The sequence below is a fragment of the Homarus americanus genome, unplaced genomic scaffold (genome assembly GCF_018991925.1).
Source record: "Homarus americanus isolate GMGI-L3 unplaced genomic scaffold, GMGI_Hamer_2.0 scaffold29465, whole genome shotgun sequence".
Taxonomy (NCBI): domain Eukaryota; kingdom Metazoa; phylum Arthropoda; class Malacostraca; order Decapoda; family Nephropidae; genus Homarus; species Homarus americanus.
This window is the reverse complement of record NW_024752480.1, coordinates 137,501-156,093: the sequence shown is the minus strand read 5'-3', so window position 1 is coordinate 156,093 and position 18,593 is coordinate 137,501. Positions and strand designations below refer to the sequence as shown.

Genomic DNA, 18,593 nt, shown 5'->3' with positions numbered 1-18,593 from the left:
AGGGGGGTGTCACCTGCCACCACACCATGCCCCAAGGAGGAGGGGTGTCACGCACACCACACTACCCAAGGAGGCAGAGGTGTCACCGGCCACCACACCATTTGGATGAGGGGTGTCACCTGGCCACCACACTACCTGGAGGAGGGGTATGTCACCCAAGCACACCACACAGCCCGAGAGGGGGTGTGTCACCTGGCCACCACACACACAACCCGAGGAGGGGTGTCACCCGCCACCACACACTACTGAGGAGGGGTGCCTGGCCACCACACAACCTGAGGAGGGGTGCGCTCTGCCACCACACTACTCTGAGGAGGGGGTGTCAACTGCCACCACAATACCTGAGAGGGAAGGAGGGGGGCACCTCACCTAGCCACCACACTACCTGACGGAGACTGTGAGGGCCAGGGCTACGCTCCCGAGGTACTCTTGAGTGCCTGAGTGGCCTGAAGACATCGTGAGTTACGTTGAAGAGGAGGAGGGACGTGAGTGGATATGTAAAATAGTTCCCTGGTGGTAGAATGACGTACCGGGGAACAGGTGAGAGAGAAATGACGAGTGTAATCTATCTATCTATCTAACACACACACACACACACACACACACACACACACACACACACACACACACACACACACACACACACACACGCACTTTCTGGGGAGATAATATCTAAATACACGTGTGTTCTCTCTCTCTCTCTCTCTCTCTCTCTCTCTTTCTCTCTCTACTGTCTTTTGATCATCTATTCTGTTTGAGGTAGCTGCCTTAGGCCTCCCCCACCACACTACTGCACCCAGGGAGGTCATGTCAGGTCAGGTCAGGTTAGATTAGGTTAGGTTGGAGTAGAGTAGGGTAGAAAGGTTCGGATAGGGCTAGGTTAGGTTAGGTAAGGTTAAGTTAGGTTAAACTCCAGGTTGGGTATTAGTGACTCTTCGACTATTTCCCGCTCGAGTATTAGTGAGTGTTTGTTACCTGTCACACCTGTTAATTAGTTTTAAAAGTGACTCCCTGATAGTGTTAATTAATGGTTGGCGGGGCGGGAGATTTATTTAAACTAAAAGGTAATTGAACCAGAGTATCACAAGAACAAATATCTAAACAAATAAACAAATAAACAGGTTAAAACGGACCCCCGGTATAGAAACAAACAGCTTTGTCTCTTGTCTATATTTGTCACGATTTTTATGTTGGTGTCTTTGTGTATCTGTCATTCATTACCTGTTCTTTTCCTCTGCCCTCCTTCCCGTCATCACCCTTTCTCTTCATCCCTTTTATCCATTCCTTCTCTCCCACCTTCCCCCCTCCCTACCGTACCCTCCCTTCCTCCTTACTCTCCCTCCCACTCTCTCTCCTTCCATACCTTACCTTACCTTCCCTCCCTCCTTCCCTCCTTTCCTATCCCTCTTCCCTTCCTATCCTACCCTCCCTTCCTCCTTACTCTCCCTCCCACTCCCTCCTTCCATACCCTCCCTCCCTCCCTCATTACTCTCCCTCCTCCCTCCCTACCCCATATTCACGTTTGATCGCTTGGTTTTTTCCCCAGTGTGAATAAACCACACAATGGTCACTGCGTGGGACAACTTTGATGCATCGCCTGAAAGCTCTCGAGTTATTACCTTAAGGACAGTTTTTTTTTACACCGTACGGCTATATATACACACACACAGACACACACACACACACACACACACATACACACACAGATACACACACACATACATACATATACTCTCTCTCTCTCTCCCTCTCTCTCTCTCTCTCTCTCAACTGTCATGCTACATACAGGTGAGACTCTGTAGATACAATGGTAAACAGGGAATAGTCGATTAAGTTTTTCATTTAATTGGCAATTTTGTTTTTCTTCTTAATATCGACAATAACAAGTTTTTGATTTCGTCACTTTATCTGATTGTCATGTCTGTCTGTCTGTTATACTGCTTGTCTGTTTGTTATGTTGTCTGTCTGTTTGCTACGTTGTATGTCTGTCCTATTGTCTGTTAACCTGCTTGTCTGTTTGTCAAATAGTCTGTCTGTTTATCATTTTCACGTCACTATCTCTCATCGTACTCAAGGGGTTAAGTCATCATACTCAATTGGTTAAGTCATCATACTCTAGGGGCTAAGCATAAAGAAAAAAAAAACATTAAAAAAATAGATATATTATTATTATTTGAGGACAGGTCAACCCACCGTTCACCCTGTCCTGTTGAAACCCTGAAGTGCACGAACAAAAGACCAGTTAAAAGAGAATAGTCATATGTTTATATTGTATTGATGGCGGTGGGGCTCGTGGACACCAGGCCAGGGAAAAAGGTGGAGAGGAGGGGTTGGTGTTTGATGGAGGGGTGGAGAGGTTTGGTTACTGGGGGAGGGGTGAGTGGAGGGGTAAAACGTGTGGAGGTTAGGATGTAGAGATGAGTGGAGGGGAGTGATTGGAGGGGAGTAGGGGTGTGAGGGGTGAGTGGAGGGGAATGAACAGGTGGAGGCCAGGGGGTGTAGGGGTGAGTGGAAGGTTGAGAGTGGGGAGGGAGGTTTGGTAACTAGTGGAGATGTGAGGAGGGGGTGATTGAAGGGGGGTCATGGGGTTAAGAGGAGGTGGGAGGAAGGGTTTGGGATGGTAGGGACGTGGGGAGTGAGTTAAGGTGGGCATAGGGGTGAATGGAGAGGGAGCTTTGGGGGGGGATAGGGGTGTGAGGGGGATGCATAGGTTAGACGGGGTGATAGGGACGTGGGAGTGAGGAAAGAGGGGTGTGGGGGGTAATGACGTGAGGGGGGTAGGGACAAACTAACCTAACCTAACCTGACCTAACAAATCCTCACTTACGATAAACAAAAACACTGATAAACCAACAAAGTAAACAAAGTAAAAACAAAAATTAAACCACAAACCAAACAAACACAAACACTGAAAAAAATACAAACAAACAAATACCCCTTTTCTTCTCAGGTGGGGGAGTGGTTATCGCGTGTGGGTTCGCATCTTGGCGGCCCAGGGTTCGAGCCCCATAAAGAGAATGCTGCTGTTGCGGGTAAAATGGTATTTCTTCATAACTCTTTTTGATTACTGGGAAATGTAAGATGACCATGACAATACCAGGCAAGTCTTTGTGTAAATGACGAGGTAGGGATGAGAGAGAGAGAGAGAGAGAGAGAGAGAGAGAGAGAGAGAGAGAGAGAGAGAGAGAGAGAGAGAGAGAGAGGAGGTGTGAGAGAGAGAGAGAGAGAGAGGTAGAGAGAGAGAGAGAGAGAGAGAGAGAGGAGAGAGAGAGAGAGATGAGAGAGAGAGGAACAAACAGAGCCGTGTTTAGTTTATCTCTCTCTCTCTCTCTCTCTCTCTCAATCAGCTGTCAATCAAACTTTCGCCTCAAGTCAGCCCTCGATTAACCCCATCAACAAATTATAGTGTTCAGCGACTATTGTTTTCTTCACTTACATCCAGTTATTAGGTCTATAATTGTTTATACATAATTTGACTCGAATTATAGGTAGTGAATCATAACATCAAGTAAGGTATTCGAGGCTGGAGAGACTCATTTAGAAATAGATTTAGATAATTATAGGTCATATAGAAGTGTAATTTATAGAGGTTTTGGACACTAGTAGAAATTTAGATACAGGGAGAGCGAATTATAGGGTTTGTTGACATTCGTTTGTATAGGAAGGGATATAGGATTATAGAGATTAGTTGATATTGTTTCAGATAGGAAAGTGATAGCGAGCTAACGGGGTTTGTTGATGTAGTTTTATACAGAAAAGAATAGCGAATTATAGAGACTAGCCGAGATTATCTTATATAGAAAAGATATAGCAAATTATAAAGATTACCAGAGATTATCTTACATACCGAATTATAGAGATTACCAGAGATTATCAGACCGAAAAGATATACCGAATTATAGAGATTAGCTAAGAGTATTTTATATAGAAAAACAATAGCGAATTATAGAAGTTTGTTGACTGTGATATTAAGCTGGAAATATTATACAGGTCCCACTGTTCTACCTCGTCACACGTCACTGGTATAATAAGATATATCCCCACGTCACAGAGCTAAAGAGGCATATATACTTGTCACAGTGTTCTATACTGATATATACCCGTCATAGTCATATTTACAAAGGTATATTTACACTTTAATTTACATGTCATGGCGCCATTTGAAAGATTTATTTACAAGATAATTTACGTCATAGAGCCTATTTAAGGGATATATTTACACTTTAATTTACTTGTCATAGTGGTATTTTAAAGATTTATTTACATGTTAATTTACGTCACAGTGCCTATTTAAAGGTATATTTACACTTTGATTTACACGGCACTGTCTTATTTACCGTCAGATTTACTATTGGACAGGAATAATGAACCAGCAAGAAGACGGAGTGTCTGATATACCCGTCCATTATGACTACATTTACGCCCACAATCACTACTCATACATACAGACCACGCCCACTGTTTACTCACACATGCAGACCACGCCCACTGTTTACTCACACATACAGACCACGCCCACTGTTTACTCACACATGCAGACCACGCCCACTGTTTACTCACACATGCAGACCACGCCCACTGTTTACTCACATGCAGACCACGCCCTGTTACCCACACAGACCACCCTGTTTACTCACATGCAGACCCCCCATACACACATACCAGACCACACCCACGCTCACAACCCCACTGTTTACTCACACATACAGACCACCACTGTTTACTCACACATGCAGATCCACGCCCACTATACAAACACACAGACCACCCCACCTTACAGACACGCCTTACTCACACAACAGACCCGCCACATACTACACACATACACAGACCACGCCCACTATGACTACTCACACATACAGACCACGCCCACTATGACTACTCACATACAGACCACCCACTACTGACTACTCACACATACAGACCACGCCCACTATGACTACTCACATACACAGACCACGCCCCTACTGTTTACTCACACGCAGACCACGCCCACTATGACTACTCACACAGACCACGCCTACTGTTGCTCACACACACACACACACACACACACACACACACACACACACACACTATGACTATTTTTCAGGCATAGTGACCAAAACAAATGTCTGTCTAGAAAAAAGCTCTTAGATTTAATAGAATTAAAATTCACAGTAGTCAATCAATAAACGGACCCCTTGACACAGTTGCCAGGAGAAAGAGGCAGAGAGTGTGTGTGTGTGTGGAAAATAGAGAGAGAGAGAGAGAGAGAGAGAGAGAAAGAGAGAGACCTTATAAACATAAACAAATATCCACAGAAGCAAGAACCTTTGAGGCTACGAAATGAAAATCAAGGGAATGAAAGACTTGGAAAAAATCACATCAATTTAAATCACTTCAGAAAGAAATAACCGGACTGGGGTTTTTACATTTTTCAAGAGGGAGGGAGATGAAGGTTGAAGGTCAAATGGACCCTAATCCTAATGGGCCCCAGTCTTAATGGGCCCTCGTCCTAATATACCTTAGTTTTACTGGATCACAACTTGACCTAACCTAATCTAATCTAACCTAACCTGAATAAAACACACACACACACACACACACACACACACACACACACACTAAAAGCAACAGCAATAACCATTTACTCCCCCCCCTCCCCGGGCTCAGGTAAACAAATCACAAACACACACCAGTACGCTGAACAAACAAGCACCTCAAACACCTCCTGACATACAACGTACCTTAATAACCTCCATAAAAGAACATAAAAATCCCCACCTTTAATACAAAATAAAAACACAAAATAGAACAAAACTTCAAAAACAGCAGAAGAAAAAAATTAAAACAAACAGAGGAGGACCCAGCAGTGACTACAAGAACGCCTATAGAACCCATGTAACTTGTCTCTTGTTGGATCAGTTTCTCAGCTAAAAAAAAGTCACATTAGACGTAAACAGGAGACTGGATAATGACCTCAAACAAGAGATACGCACTTTTTTTATATATAGGACGCAGATTATACACTGAACCGTCTCCACTTGTCTCCACCGTCTCTTATGAGGGCTCTTGTCAACCAATATATTTTCCTCTTTCCATATGTAGTATTTATAGCCTCTTCTATCATCTTTAGGTGTACTCTGAAGCTCATGTACTCCCCCAATTATACTCGGGGCATCTTACACTCCCCCAGTTGTACTCAAAAGACTCTTGGTCACCTTAAACAATGCTGGGAGAGAGACAGGTGAGAACAACCCAGGTAATAGGACGAGGTGATGAGAGGAAGAAGGGCATTCAAGTGTTAGGCTGGGAGAGGACAGGTGAGTCAGCCCAGGTAATGGGGGACGCTGATGAGAGGTAACCATTACCTGGGGGCACAAGATCCTCCTTAGGTACTCCAATTACCAGAATACTACCCGAGGACAGGTGAAGGGTCAGGTATGTCTAGGCCAGGTGAAGATACAGGTACAAAATTAGGGTATTTAAGGCAACATGATGATAAGTGAGGTCACAGGTACTACGGCGTTAGCTCATGTGAGGTAAGAGGTACTTTTAGGTTAGGTTAGGTTAGGTACTAATAGGATAGGTGAAAATATAGGTTCCACATGTAATTTAAAGCCTCACATATCTCAACAAGTAAAACCACCAGGTAATAGTGACTGAAAGCACAGGTACTCACATAACACAGGAATGGGTACCAAAGTTATGGCAGGTCATGTCTCGAATATGGCCATCACAGGTAAGATCCCACCCCCCCCCCTCCCCCCAAGTACTCCCAGGTCACAGGTACGACAAGGCCAGGTAGTAGCGGTGGTGGTGAGGGACGGGAGAGGTTGTGGTAGGAGTGGCTGAGTGTGGGTCTCGTTCAATACCTGCGTTACACTGCCCTCTGGGACGACATATACACCCCTGCCTGCCTGTCCACACCCACAACCACAACTATATACCCACGCCTACACCCACACCCACACCCTACACCTACACCTGCACCTACCCACATCCATGCCAACACCCGCTTATATCACCACTAGCACCAACAACATGGATACCCACACACACTCATATCCACTCTCTTACTTAAAACATCAACTATATTTACATCCATGCCCATTATCAGCCATGCCGTACACACACACACACACACACACACACACACACACACATACACACACAGGTAAGTAAGCTGACAGTCCTTTACCTGTAATTACGGCACTAGATATAAAAAAGTCCTTAACTCTTACGATATAACGTGTCTGTAGTCCCAAATCCAACGCAACTCCCTAACCTAACCTGACGCACCCTAACCTAACTGTCAATATTAACGTGAAATAAGCTGGGGGTGCTAATCTTCACGTGATCCAAAATAAATTAGTGAGTGATCTAGACGAACACATCATGATGAATGTATTAAGCTGAGAAAAAATAGTTGAGGAATATTTTCAAAGGTGAGAAATTATGGTGTCAAGAGGATTTACCTGCAGTGTCAAGTAGTCAACACGCCACTACCGTATTCTGCCACTTGACACCTGATATAAATTATGTTATATATGTATGTATAGGTGAATACAAGTGATTTTCTATGATAATTAAACAATAATATTATTTTAATATAAATAGACGGACTGACTGATCGACTGACGGGTCAAACGGACGGACGGACGGAACAACTAACGGACAAACAAACTTAAAACCGAACAAATAAACAGACAGACAGACAGACAGACAGACATACACATCCACCACCACGCCTCTCCTCCCCTCTCTATATGTAAGGAACTGGGGACTGGAGCAGGGGGCTGGAGTAGGGGCCTGGGGAGGGGGCTAAGGGGGCTGGGGGAGGGTCTAGAACAAAAATTAAATAATCACTACATTCATCTGTCTCACTCAGCAACACCGAGAGTAAAGCTTGGTGGTGTATATGGGATTATCTCCTTAACTTACATACATACATACATACATACATACATACATACATACATACATACATACATTACACACACCACAAACGTACAAAAAATGTGTGTGTGTGTGTGTGTGTGTGTGTGTGTGTGTGTGTGTGTGCGTGTGTGTTTTACGACACTATCATGTCTTCATCATTCTTGTTTATCCTCTATCTTGTGTTGTCTTTTTCGTCTTTCTCTTCATTTTACTTTTAAACGTTATTATTATTATTATTATTATTATTATTATTATTATTATTATTATTATTATTATTATTATTATTATTATTATTATTATTATTATTATTATTATTATTATTATTATTATTATTATTATTATTATTATTATTAATATTATTATTATTATTATTATTAATATTATTATTATTAATATTATTATTATTATTATTATTATTATTATTATTATTATTTATTATTTTTATTATTATTATAATTATTATTATTATTATTATTATTATTATTATTATTATTATTATTATTATTATTATTATTATTATTATTATTATTATTATTATTATTATTATTATTATTATTATTATTATTATTATTATTACACCTATTTTGACCATTTAAAATAGAAAGAAGTATGTGAAATGAAAATATATAGTAAATGGGACAGAAAGCGAGGGAGAGACAGACATACAGACAGACAGATGTTGAGGGAGAGTGTGTGTGAAAGAGAGATAAATAGATATATAAAGAGAGAGAATGAGGGAGAATTAGAGAGAGAGAGTTAGTTGATCAATAAAGGTGACACAGAGACACACACACACACAACAACCACACCTCACGCTAACAGTACAAGATATGACCGGTACAAATATTTCATACAAGCACACACACACACACACACACACGAGGATAAGTACACATACATGCACACGAAAACACACGATGGGAGAAACACAAACACACAAACACACTCCAAGAGAAGTACACACACGTCGTCACGCACACCCGAGAAGAATCATCGCTCACACAAACACACACACACACACACACGCTGTCAAGGATTTGTGTGTGTGTTTATGTGTATGTGTGTGTGTGTGTGTGTGTGTGTGTGTGTGTGTGTGAGTTTATTATTCAGTAAAAATACCTGTGGATAATTAATGCTTTATCAGTGGGTTGTGTTTATGTATACAGAGAGAGGAGAGAGAGAGAGACACCCTGTACCTAATTATACATTTCTACACTTACAGAACTAAAGTCACGTGTGTCCCCCTCCCCCAACCCCCTCTTCCCTCCCCCCCAGGCCATCATTCCGGATAGATGGTGACATTTGGGCAAGCCAGCTGGGAGCCAGATGGTGACAGAGAGAAAACGGGGACTCGGTCTTATTTATCCCCAAGCAAATAGAGTGGATGTTTAAAAATAGGAAAAATAGATGAAATATTAAAGAAATATAAACATTTTGCACCTAGAATATAACTATGTACTAAAACTGATTATGTGAAATATTAAGGATTTATGTGAGTCCTGAGAGGGACATTCCTGGACTGGGGTGGGGATGACTTATGTCACTTCATCCCTTTGAGATGTGTTAATGTTTTTTGTATCTCAATAAACGTATCAGTCAATCAATCTTATTTACTCGACCGACATTCAGGTTAGTATTCTCATTTTCTTTTTTTTTCTTTTTTCATTTTGTGGGGTAATTTTTTGTGAGATATTCAATTGTTCTTATGAATTACCATAGGCCCGTAGGTGAATATTTTGAAGATTAACCTAACCTAACGCTGCCTGTGGGGTGGAGGGTTTGGTTAGGTTTGGTTAGGTTAGTTATATTATCAAAAAGTTCGTTTAATTACACCCGAGCTGTATAATGTGTCGTTTCGTGAACTGTTCTCTCTCTCTCTCTCTCTCTCTCTCTCTCTCTCTCTCTCTCTCTCTCTCTCTCTCTCCGGGACAGACAGACAAACAAATGAAAACCATTACAATTATATCCCCTCCAAATTTCAGTGGGTGGGTTAAAACACGACACAGGTATAGTACATAACACGAAAGTACATATACTATCCATCTTTAATTCAAGGTACTCGCAGGTGAGACAGGTAAGCCAAGAACCTCCCTCATTAGAGCAGGTAATGTACACGTGACAAGTTATACAAGTACACGTTACCACGAGTGTACATGTACTATCTACTTGAACTCAGAGTACACCAGGTTCAGGTATGAGACGACCTCCGTGAGAAAAAAATACACAAACACACCTGGCGGGTATTACAGGTACACGCTAGCAACTGTGTACATGTTCTATCTATCTTTAACTCAGTGTACAGTACAACCTCACTCCGTTACACCATGAACATCAATAGATAAAAGCACACAAGTACACCAGGTATGTACAGTACATGATAGTAAGCAACAACACCTGAGCAGTAAGTACACTCTATACCTTAGCACAGGTGTACATGTACTACCCTAATTAATTTAACGCCTTAATTAATATTTACAGGTGAGGATTTCTACCCTAATGGCATTATTCTGGGTTTACACTGTGGGCATTTTTGTGGGCATTTGTATGATAATCTCGGCCAACATACCATAATATGACAACTCTTTTACGCAATATGGCATTCTTCCAGTCTAATATATGGCAACTTTCCAACATCACCAAGCCCACTATCTGACATATTTCCAAAGGTACAATATGACAACATTCCAGTTATCATATGGCACTCTCCCAGTGCATCAATTTGCATTCTCGTATCCAATCATATGGCAATGTCTCAGTTCAAAACTATGGCAAACTTCCAACCTCAAAATTAGGCATCCTAGTAACCGACTCTATGTCAACTACTGAACCCACCGTATGGCAAACATCCAGCTGACCATATGGCATCACTCCAACCCCATTTCAATATGTATTCCAGTTCACTAAATGGCAACGTCCCAACCCAGCATATGGCAACCTTCCACCAAAACAAACAAAAAAAACACACTCGCAATATTCACCCAACAACACTGATGAACTTTAAACTGTCAAAATAACTTTACACGTGTTTAATGGAGGATCTTTCTCTACCTGCTAAGACATCCATCACGAACCAAAGACATCCATCAGTTAAGTCAGGAAAGAATAGGTATTATATGGACTAAATTCAGGTATAAACACACACACACACACACACACACACACACACACACACACACACACATTAAAAATTATTAAATTACAAGATGGCGTATCTGTATTCCATCTAGGATAACAGATTTAAATTAAAAAAAAATTGGGGAAACTCGAGCAAGACATTTACACTAGGTAGGTGGGTGTGTGCGTGGGTGGGTGGGGCGGTCGCTCAAAGCACCAACCATTTTTGGCCTCTGTCGCTGAACCCAAAACATATTGACTTGATCAACACGGGCAGTTTGTGAGAACCAGGAGCGCTGCATTACATTGTTTGTTTAGTCACAACCAATCTTCCTGGTGTGTTTGTGAGCTGGTCCACTCCCCTCTCTCACTCCTTCTCTCCCTTACTTACTCCCTTGTCTACTTTCCTCCCTTCCTCCCTCCCTCCCTGCCTATCCTACCAATTTCTCTCCCTCATTCACCAACTTACCTCCCTCCTTCCATCATTCACCACACCTAACCTAACTTAACTTAACCAAACCTAGGTCTAACCCAACCGAACCTACCCAGAACCTAATCTAACCTAACCAAACTCAACCTCAGCTACCATACCCTAATCTACCCTTAAACCACCCCCACACCTTCAACCCCAACCCCACCCTCCCCCCAACCCCAACCCCACCCCTACCCCACCCCAACCCCACCCCTACCCCAACCCCAACCCCTACCCCACCCCACCCCCCCCCACCCCCAAACCCCCCCACCTCACCCCTACCCCCCAACCCTCAAACACACCCCTTTACTATTATACATCTATCAAACACAGAACCCCTAACTCATATACAGACAGACAGACTGACAGACAGACAGACGGACAGACAGACAGACAGACAGGCAGACACCAGACACGCAACACCACACGCAGTTCCGTGACGATACAATATGCATGAGTCACTGCAGCAGCGTGTGAATATTTTAACCGTAAACTTCTTGACCTTCACCAATTATGTTGACCGCAGGTAAGTTTTTTGTTGTTGTTGCTTTTTTGGGGGTGGGGTTATTATTTTACGCTCATTCATTTATCTTCCTCTGCCCCCCCTTCCCCTTTTACCCCTCCTCCCTCCTCTACTCCCCTCTCCTACCCCTTCTCCTCCTCGTCCTCCTCCCTCCTCTACTCCCCTCTCCCTACCCCTTCTCCTCCTCGTCCTCTCCCTCCTCCTACTCCCCTCTCCTACCCCTTCTCCTCCTTGTCCCTCCTCCCCCTACCCCCTCTCCTCCTCGTCCTCCTCCCCCCCCTACCCCCTCTCCCTACCCCTCCTCCTCCTTGTCCTCCCTACCCCCTCTACCCCCTCTCCTACCCCTTCTCCTCCTCGTCCGCCTCCCCTCCCCTCCATTGCATTCAATAACCTATTCATGTGTGAAGTGTGTTTGTGTGTGTGTTTATGTGTTACTTAATATAAAAACATCTGGTGTCGCATTATGTGTGTGTGTGTGTGTGTGTGTGTGTGTGTGTGTGTGTGTGTGTGTTCTCATCATTAGGCCGGAGACAAACAAACATCCAGGGCCTTTTAACACGTGGTAACTAAGAAATACAGAGGCCTAGTAGACACAAGACTCACCCCGTGTACCTAAGGTTCAATGGTATACACTCCCCGGGGCGCCCCTTAGTCCACCCAGCTGTTAATGGGTACTTGACTTAACTTAGACGAGGTAAGTGTAGTTCAGAGTCTTGGTATCCTATGTGTTGTCCCCGCCATTACCACTTTTACATAACTAACACAGACAAACATTCTAACACCAGTCTGGCAACTTAATACCTGTCTTAGCCGCCCAAAACAGGTGTTAGATCAGTAATTCAGGTAAGGTATTTAATTTAGTTGATGTTATAGTCTTCTTAATGGTCTCCAGGTAGTTGAATTATAGACCAAAATATATAATAATAATAGGTATACACAGCAAGACTTCTCAATAGCGGACTGGTGGGTACAGCGAGTTGGTCCGGTATTGAGAGGTTTTCTGTTAGAGTTGACGAGTATCAGTTATAATGTGTTAATAGAGAGACGCTTGCTAAGATACACTAAATTAAGAACAGTCATAGCTGGAACACGGTAAGTAAGGAATTATGTACACATTAGTATGTATAATGTACGCTTAACTCATACACAACCCGGGAAAATGCACAAAGAAATACAAATTATGTACACTTAATGCATACACAACCCGGAAAGTGTACACAGAAGTATGTATCATGTACACTTAATGCATACACAACCCGGAAAGTGTACAGAGGAGTACAGATCAAATACATTTAATACAGTATAAAATCATTACCAATAGAACATATACACAGTAGAACCGCCTCATATAAACATCACCAACACGAGTGATCACCATCGCCAGGCGTTCATTAAAACTCAACAATGACACAGTTATGGAAGCTACGCCAGAAGAAATACATCCTTCTGCCTGTAGTGGCGATGTTCTATGGCATGATCCACAGAGAGACAAAGTTTGTGTTTGAGTATAGAAGTAAAGCCTGCCGATGGTTCGCCCGTCTTCTGCCTGTAGTGGCGATCATATATGGCAGAGTCTGAAAAACAGTTGTACTTGGCTTGACAATAATGCCAGAAGACCCGTTCTACTTTCTCCCAACAGTGACGTACAGACAGACAGACAGACAGACAGACATACAGACACAGACACAGACAGACAGACACAGTTGTACTCACCTAATATGAGGAAGAGGAAGAGGAGTATCCCTCGATGGCCGTCCATGGTAAGTGAGGGCGGCGGTGCTGAGTGGTGATGAAGTGGGTCACGAACCCGGCTCTGGTCTGGTCCACCCTCCTACTAGCTGCTTCTACTAGCCTGCCACCCAACTAGCTAGCTCATAGAAGACAACTAGCAAGCACACACAAAAAAAAACGATTCGGTCAAACTAGAATCACTTCCTTTTCAAAACGTAAATTTCATCAATATTTAGTGTGTATTTTTCCCTGGATTTCAATTATTTATTTTATATATATATATTGTTTTATACAATATATTTCACAACATGATATGACACAAACTTAGAGAAATTATTCTATTTTCTATTTATATTTTGACTGGTTCCGACACTTCACATTCTCTGGGTAAAGATCACAACTCACAACAATTCCCTTCACTTGTGGATCACTAGAACAACAACAACACAACAACAACAACCACAACACCTCTACCTCTCACGAGTGCCACTGGAGGTAGGTAGATAGGTAGATAGGTAGGTAGGTAGGTATTGGCGGGTTTATAATATATATTGATATTACTGACAGGTATTAATCGCTATTGATGGGGTATTTCTGGGTACTGTAGTCATCATTTTCTTGAAAGGTGGAGGGAGAGTGGCCAAGGGAAGATGGCCCTCCCGACTGTTCCTCCTGGCCACACTAACCGGTCATTGTGGCCATGTTCTTACACACACACGATCTGTAAAAAACGAAAAACAAAATTGTATTAAAATGCTTTGTAAATTATTTAAGGGTTTTAAAGTCAATTAACCTGTAGAGTAACCAACCTAAACCTAACTTAACCTAACCTAACCAAAAATAACGCTAACCTATGTGAAACTAACGTATCTTAAGACTACTCTAACCTAACTTTAACGATAGTAACCTAACATAACCCTAATACTAACCTAACCAAAACTACCCTACCCTACCCTACCCTACCCTACCCTACCCTACTCCCCTACCCCCTAACCCTACTCTACCAACCCCAACCCCTAAACCTCCCACTACCCCACCCCTACCCCACCCCTCCCCCTCTACCCCCTACCCCTACCCCCTACCTACCTACCCCACCCCTACCCCTACTACCCTACCCTACCCTACTCTACCCTACTCTACCCTACTCTACTCTACTCTACCCTACCCTACCCTACCCTACCCTACCCTAATCCCCAAAGTAGGGATGGTGTATTTAATCTTCAGGTGAAAAATATAAACTAAGAGAAATAAATCTTCAGATAATCCACTTTTTACTTCAACTAATCATCCTATTTACATATTTACAAAGATCATCAAGAAAATAATGTAAACAGAATTGTAAATAAAAGATCCTGGTGACTTAGGTACACTATATGTAAAACAAATATATGTAAAAAAAATTAAATGACTGTAAAAAGAATTAGTTCATCTCTACTTTGACAAAGATTTAAAGTATCATATAATATCATAGTTTTAATACCCTGTAGGTATGAATATATTAACACAGGTATATACAGGCTTGGCTATATACTGTATGTATTTAAATATACACTCCCAGGATGCCACCATGAATCAACATCAGAAATATATCCTCATGTGTATATTAGAAGCAAGAATATACCCAGCATGTCTAATAAGCAAGAATATACCCAGCATGTCTAATAAACAAGAATATACCCAGCATGTCTAATAAACAAGAATATACCCAGCATGTCTAATAAACAAGAATATACCCAGCATGTCTAATAAACAAGAATATACCCAGCATGTCTAATAAACAAGAATATACCCTCGTATGTAGAGTAAACAAGACTGTACCCAATACGTATAATAAACAAACTCCTCCACGTCATATAATTATAAACAGCGAGAAAACTATTCATTGGCATTACCAGAACTTTTTACATTATTTAGTCATCATTCACGCTCCTAACATTCTCTTACCAACATTCACTACTCCTAACATTCAACATACACACCGCCTCTCTTACCAACATTCATGACCTTAACACACGTGAAACAATAAGACATTAGAGGGAAATAAAGTGATTTTATAGAGAAATATTTTTAACTTTTGTTCAGTATATTTCAGTTGTTAGTTGTAAGGCAAGTGAACCAACTCCGGAGAACTGATCAAATGGCCCTCTACCGGGATATATGGCCCTCTACCGGGATATATGGCCCTCTACCGGGATATATGGCCCTCTACCGGGATATATGGCCCTCTACCAGGATATATGGTGGATAAATAGCCCCCTACCAGGATATATGGTCCTTTACCAGGATATATGGCCCCAGCTACGATATATGCCCCACCTTCCAGCACACCAGACCCCACCTTCCAGGATATATTCCCCACCTTCCAGCACACCAGACCCCACCTTCCAGCACACACCAGACCCCACCTCTTCCAGCACACCAGACCCCACCTTCCAGCACACCAGCACCCCACCTTCCAGCACACCAGATCACCCCACACACCAGACCCCACCTTCCAGGATATATTCCCCCACCTTCCAGCACACCAGACCCCACCTTCCAGCACACACCAGACCCCACCTTCCAGCACACCACCACAGCACCCCCCACCTTCCAGCACACCAGACCCCCTTCCACCTTCCAGGATATATGCCCCACCTTCCAGGATATATGCCCCACCTTCCAGCACACCAGACCCCACCTTCCAGCACACCAGACCCCACCTTCCAGCACACCAGATCCCACCTTCCAGCACACCAGACCCCACCTTCCAGGATATGTGCCCCACCTTCCAGCACACGAGACCCCACCTTCCAGCATACCAGAGCCCACCTTCCAGCACACCAGAGCCCACCGTCCAGTAGCTAGGGCCAGATGTGCTTACGCTCAAAATCTTGTTTATTTAACCAAAAACTTTTTTAAGTCAATGTTTACAGAGGATGTTTGACCTGACCAGAGAATAAATACAAAACTTGACTGAACATTTGGGGAAAAGTTTGGATTGTTTTTGTTGTTGTTGTTTTCTCAGGTGTAATTAACACTATCTTATCATTTCTTTTATTTCTAAGGTAATTATTAACATTATTTGTGAAATATTTGACGACAAGAATTACTGAGTTAAAAGAAAATAATAAAGTTTTTAGTAATTCTTATGGTCAAAAATCTTATAGACATTGTTATATATAATAATAATGAGGTGTGAGTAGACCACCTCTGTTTACAGCAGGTGTTGACAGGTACACTCACTCGTCTACCAACACCTGCTCATCTCCCAACACCTTAATAAGCGAGTCTAACAATTAAAAAAAATATATACATAAAAAGTTGCAAAACTCGTGATCAGTTCCGCGCCACAACTTCCTTCATAAAAAACTTCGACTGTAATTTCCAAAAACGAATTTTCTTTCAATTTCTGGCGTATTTACTTAGAAATACGATTACGTGTGATTTTCACATTAAAAATAGGCATTGCAATATTTTTTTTTACAGAAACTCATCAACGAAAAGCAATTCAGTCAATTTTGCAAGTTTGCACCAATTTGGGGGGCAAAAGTTTTGTAAAAAAAGTTTTGTAAAAGTAGTTTGAAGACTTACAAGGCCTTCAACCTATACCGGCTGCCGGCCACATTCTGCCATTCCACTTCACTTGTGCCGACACTCAGCCTCGGCCACTCCACAAGTTCACAGGTGCGCGAGTGAGCCAAGGTGTGCGTGGGGCCACCGACCAGCCGCCGCCACACACGTCCAACCTCTACCGCGTCTGCACGCACACTGACGACCTACTGGCTGCCCGAAGACTCCTACACGCTACCCTGGCCCTGGTACCCTCCCCTGGCACCCACCCGGCTCTCGCTCCCATCCCTTGCACCCACCCATGGCACCCACCCTGGCCTTGCCGCCCACCTAAACCCTACCGTCCATCCACCCTCACCCTGTCACCCACAATGAATAACATAATCCAACCTAACCTAACCTCATCTACCAAGAAAAAAGTACAGCAGGAATTAAAAAAAAAATCACCTTACATTCACAAGTGGGAAATTGAACCACCACCATTTTCGGGGTGAAAAATGACACCAAGCTACACAGGGAACAAGAAACAAGTGCCCTGTCATCAATTGTGGAGTGTTTGTAGTTACACATTAAAACACAAAACACACACAGACACACACACACACACACACACACACAGACACACACACACACACACACACAGACACACACACACACAAACTGAGATTTCTACCAATTTTTCCCCAAAAGAGAGAGAGACATGTTTGTTGACATTGCCAAGTTTACAGTGACTGTAACTCACACCCGAGCCGCTAGGAGTCCTCATGTATCGTTATAGAATATTACATTATTCCCCTCCCTTCCCCTTCTCACTCTTCCCCTCTCTCCCTCCCTTCCTTCTCCCTACTATCGCTTCCCCCCTTCCCCCACCAACCCCTTCCCTCCCTCCCCCCTTCCCTTTCCCTACCCCTTCCTTTTCCCTACCCCTTCCCCTTCCCTCCCTCCTTCCCTACCTCCCAACCCCTCCCTCCTTTCCCCTCCCACCCCAACCTAACCTAACCACATTAAACCCCTGAAAGGTTTTAAAGTCTTTCCTTCCAAAAAGTTAAACCAAAACCTTAAAAAATCACTTGACCTCCACAATACAAGGTCAGGTTAAGGAATATGTTTGTTTTAGGAGAAATAAGTCGAGTTTCTGGGGTTCCTCAGGTCAATACTACACAGGTAACACACGCGATGCTTTACCTGTGATTGTTGATGGTGGTTTTTGTTAATCTGAGTTAGATAGCTCAATGAATGCTTTTACCTGACTGATTGAATAGCTGACTCACTGATCTA

The 18,593-nt window shown here is 42.8% G+C and overlaps 1 long non-coding RNA gene across 2 annotated transcripts in view; it reads right to left on the bottom strand.

Moving 5' to 3' along the window:
- The window catches only part of LOC121855107, a 223,269-nt gene that overhangs the window by 154,182 nt on the left and 50,494 nt on the right, over window positions 1-18,593 (bottom strand). For both annotated transcript variants that reach the window (XR_006086715.1, XR_006086716.1), the window contains exon 2: window positions 13,746-14,484. This is a non-coding gene — a long non-coding RNA (uncharacterized LOC121855107). The remainder of the gene's footprint in view (window positions 1-13,745; window positions 14,485-18,593) is intronic.